This window comes from Nematolebias whitei, chromosome 15, assembly GCF_014905685.2.
Source record: "Nematolebias whitei isolate Nwh7 chromosome 15, NemWhi1, whole genome shotgun sequence".
NCBI classification, from domain to species: domain Eukaryota; kingdom Metazoa; phylum Chordata; class Actinopteri; order Cyprinodontiformes; family Rivulidae; genus Nematolebias; species Nematolebias whitei.
Window position 1 is genome coordinate 45,872,245 of NC_056512.1, and position 5,337 is coordinate 45,877,581.

Here is a 5,337-nt window from a genome sequence, read left to right on the forward strand (position 1 = left end):
ATATATATATATATATGTATATATATATTCATATATATGGCGTTTTAAACCTTTCCCACACTCAATACAGTCCATTACTACGTCGCAGTTGTTTTATTGCAGACTTGCTGTTTCACGGTTTTTCAAAATAAGATTGGACATGACACACAATTCACTGACTGATGGATGATAACCACGACTGGCGTGGAATTTTTATTTAAAATAAATTATTTTAAATTATTTAGCACCTCCTGCACCTTTGTACAGCCCACAGTGCAGGATAAACTTCCTGCTGCAGCTGAGCAGCTGATCTCCATGCAGAGCTGATAAGTGGGCGTGGCCAAAAACACCTGCAGGTGGCAAAGAGCAGAGGAGGCATGGAGCTGAAATCATGACATTCTGTAAACTTTTTGTCATGATCTCCGCTCTCTGCCACCTGCCGCTCTTGGCCACGCCCACTTCTCCGCTGCAATCGCTGGCAGGTGGCAGAGAGCGGAGATCATGACGTGCTGCAGGAGGGAGGTTCTCCCTGAACAGGTGCAGCAGGTGCTAAATAATTTACAATAATTTATTTTAAATAAACAATCCATGCCGTTCATGTGGCTCATGCATCAATCAGCCAATTGTGTGACATTTCCAATCTTACTTTGAAAAACTGCGAAAGAGCAAGTTCGCGATAGTAGAACCGCAAACTAGCGAGGGACTACTGTGCATATTTTATTGTATACTGTACTGATGAAGTCCTTTGGATGAAGGACGAAACGTCTCGGCAAAAAAATAAACCGTCCAGATGATCTGACTGAACTTTGTTGCATTTTTTTAACCTGGATTATTGAGCATAAACTTTGATACATATTTTATTTATTTATTTTGCTGCTGTTCAGTGATTTCCCTCAATCCACACGAGGAGGTTTCGACTACACCTGTTAAATGGGCCAGATTTCTGATCTCTGAGTTACTGTTTCTATCATTCCATCTCAGCGAACATACCCTAATCAGCAAACAGGATGTACCAACTGGGAGGCCGGTCAGATCAACCTCCAGTTTGGACAGTCGTAGCTGTCATCCAGCTACTTGGCCGGTGAACAAAAATGTGTCCTCGAACCACATTTCAACTCCGTGGAGGCTGCTGACACGCCACAGGTTTACTCAGTGCACCCTTCATCTGCAGATGCGAGCGAAAACAAAAATAAAAAGTTGTTCAAGTGTGCTGAGTTTGAAGAGAAAGTCCATATCAGCTTGTGACATGAGGGGAGCCACGACTCGTGAATTGTAACTTACTTATAATTTTCTTATCTTACTCGTGTTCTCTAATGTCTAATTATATAGTAAATGAGAACTAAGTAACAAAGTAAAATGATATTTATTTAAATTACAACTCCTACCACTCATACGTAATCAACAGTATTGACTGTCATGTAACGAGGTACTGAACTCTGGTTGTGACAGACCCACCAAGATGTTGCACATCCTCATAATGAACCAGCGCCTCTGTATAGATCCTAGAAATTATTGAGTGTTTATGGGGAAGCTGCACCATTGTAATTATTATGAGCTTTGTCATAAAACTGTGTATTGTGTTAAATACGTAAAATGCAATACTCTGGCAGTTATCAATAATACCTGAATCTGTATTAAAATTAAAAGTCTAGATTTCCTTGAAGATGTCATAGACATTTAATTATAGCGAGAGATTTATAACCAACAGTTATCTTGAAATCTTATCTTGGAAAATCATAGACTTTAAGCTTTTTTGGTTAAACGTAATTCAATTCAGTTTATTTCTGTAGCTCCAAGTCACAACAGAAGTCGTCCCTGGGCACTGAACAGAAACATTCACACACGTAAAAGCCTGTTAGTAAAAGTTATATATGTTGAATCTTCTCTTCGTCACAATCTTCCATCCTGAGCAAGCACAAAGGCAACAGTGGAAAGGAACAACTCCCTTTTAACAGGAAGAAACCTCCAGCAGAACCAGGCTCAGGATGAGCGGCCGTCTGCTTCAACCGGCTGGGGGGGTTGAGAGGATAAGAAGGAGAAACAATCAAACACTGAATGAAAAGTCCAGTAAATATAACTATGATCATATCCGATTGGGGAGAGTGGTGGAGCAGAGGATAGAGAACGCAAGGCTGTGATCAGAAGGTCGCCAGTTTGATCCCACAGGCCGACAACAAAATGTGGATAGGAAAGGCAAAGCACCTACCAGCCTCCTCCATGTTTGTTCCACTCTGGGCCCTTGAGCAAGGCCCTTAACCCCCACCATTTGTTCTTCCGAGCTCCTAGATGATAGCTCTCTGCTCCACAAAAAGCGCTGTGGTAGCTTGGTGGTCTATGGCTGCATCAGGAAGGGCATCCAGTGTGAGTTGGTTCACTGTGGCAACCACTGAGAAAGGAAGCAGCTGAAAATTTATATATATATATATATATATATATATATATATATATATATATATATAAAGGTCATAAGTAATATAGTAAGAGATTACCTTATGACTCAGCAATGGGCAGTAATAAACACTTCATGTTATTTCCTGATAAATGTGTTGGATGAGACATTGAAAGTTAATTGTCAGCCCCTGCTCATTGTATGCTGCATGTGTATTTGAAAAGATGACGTCTCAGTGAAAACTACATCATAGTTGATTCTGAACAACAACAACAAAAAAAAAAAATGTTGGAAAAATGTTTTGCGTATGTCCGCTTCATATGGGTGCCACAAAATCCACTCTGATTCAACAATTTATATCCCTCAGTCTTTCCTCGAGGTCAGACCTTTATCCAGGCTTCTGCCGTGCTTTGGAGCACATACCTACAAAGTAAAATGTTCACAAATTCAGATATACTTTCTTTTGTTGTGTTATTTGTGACCAAAATAATACCTGTAATGCAAACCCTCAGCGGAGCAGTAAATCTCACTGCTGCTGTGACGGCTTCCTGTTACTGAGTGTATGTCAGAATGTTCAACTCCCCTTTGGCATTAGATTTTGCATGCACATGAATGTTTAGGACGATAAATATATAACTAATATAAATAGTACTCCATATTAAGTTCAATGATCAGAAGTGACAGAGTTAAAGAAAGCATTTTTAGTCGAGCTTTACAAATAACGTCATGAGTGATCTCTCTCTCTCTGTGATCTTGTGAGATCTGTTAGTACTCAGAGAGGATTACTCTACTGCCCCAACTAGCTCAGTATCTGTACAACCGGCTGAGTTACAGCCAGTTGTGTGGGATAAGGTTGCTTAGCTCTTGTGGCTATGTTGAATGGGGTTGACCCAAAACATTTATTAGTTGTAGAATCCTGCGATCAATTTTGGGGAGCTTCACTAAAATCTGTCCAGTTCATGAGATATTTTGCTAATTCTACTGTCACACTGTATAGCAGTTTCACCTCCAATGGTGAGTGATAATAAATTACTACTCTTCACTTTACATAAGAACTGATATATTTGGATAAAATGGACTTACTTAGTTTGTCAATATGAATAGCATCATTGAAATCAAAATGATCTAATATCGTCCAACGCTGCAGCCAGTTCAAACCGGCGTGTAAATAGCCCATTCGTTTATTTAATGGCGTACACTTTCCACGTTTGCGTGTGAATCGCCCTGCTGGTAGTCCAGTGGTTTCAGAGTGCTGGACGTGGGAAGGCTGAGCTGTGGAAAAGGGCTTTCCCCGTGTGTGAAATTAGAATTTGTGACAGAAACCCAAAGAACTTCTTTTCCTCGGTGTAACTGTGTTGGCTGTGCAGAATGGAAAAGCTCTCACTCTGAATGAATGCGCCTATTGACGGAGAAGGACTGCTGGTTGTTAAATGTTCCCTTATGAGCAAAACACTTGGTGCTATTAGCAAAGGTTTTCAGTGGTAGTTTCAGAAGAGCTTTGTCAAATCTAATTCACGATGACCTTAAGCCATATGACTAAAATACCAGAGCTAATAAGCTGGTGGTCAGTCCTCTGCTAGTTTGCTTTTGGACAGTGTGGGAGGCATCAACATAAATGACCAAAGTACATTAGTGTCCTTCTTTTAGCCTCCGAGCACCCTTTAAAGATCAAAGCATCCCAATGCAGGCCTATGCAGAGCTCTAACATGCAACTCTGCCATGTCAATCTCCCATGTGGCCTCCACCCACCCTGGAGCGACGCATTGGTCAGCGATGTCAGTCATTGTGGAAGCTAAGTGCACAGCTGCAAGGGTTGGACGGGTTAAGACAGCTGCTCCTGTGACTCACCGGAGAGGCCTTTCATCACACTGCCCCAAAAGGAATGGAGTGTGTCTGTTTATCTACAAGCCTGGTAGATGTTTTCATGCGTGTAGGTGGATTAGGATCTCTCATGGACTCATTACCTCAACAATGAGACTCAGATTTTCCAACGCTTGGAGCTTTAGTTGTTATTTAACTGTGACATTTGATATGGTTCAGATTTAGTCTTCGTGCAAAAAAGTAAGGGCATTTTCCTGTATTGGATATCTGAGTCTGTGATAAACTGTTATTCCTAATTTTATTTATTTCATTTACACTTTATGTATCCAGGTAGTCTCATTGAGTCACGAGAACTCATTTTCAAGAGAACCCTGTTTGGGTGCAGTTGGCGGGGGTTACGGGCCTTGCTCAAGGGCCCAGAATGAGGCAAATGAGGGTGGAGGCAGGTGTGGGTGTTTCACCTTTTCCACCCACATTTTGATGTTGTCAGTCCGGGGAGTTGAACCTGTGACTCTCCGATCTCAGGCCCATCTTCTCTAACCTCTGTGCCACCACTCTCCACAATGTAGCGTGAACCTCACTTTTACACACTGAACTGCTCTGGACTCACCCCCTTCATCCACATCTCCATCTTCCCACTTCAGACTACCGTATTTTTTGGACTATAAGTCACAGGTTTTTTTGTATAATTTACATGCCCTGCGACTCGTGCACTGAAGTGACATATTTATGGATTTTTTCCATATTTATAAACCAATTTTTGGCTGAGATATGACATTTTCATTCATTCTGACTGAAAATATTGAGCACTACCATTTTCAGCCACTAGATGTCACTAGAGTGTTATGGCATGCCGTTGTCTCATGTAATAGGTAAAAGTGGCTATTAATAGCACAATCGGCTTGCCATAGCCTGCCACCATCGTCCAGCTCCATCATGCCTGGAGAAACCGTCAAATCAGCTGCATTTCGCTGCTCCGCCCCTGCGAAATGCAGCTGATTTAACCATCAAAGTGCATTTATTAAGTAAAAGTTCTACTGAGACACAACTTTGCTATAATGTCGAACAATCAAATAATTGTTTTTAAGTGTTAATCTCATTAAATTCTTGTTAAAGTCCTACCGTGCACGCTCCAGCGGCCGCCATTT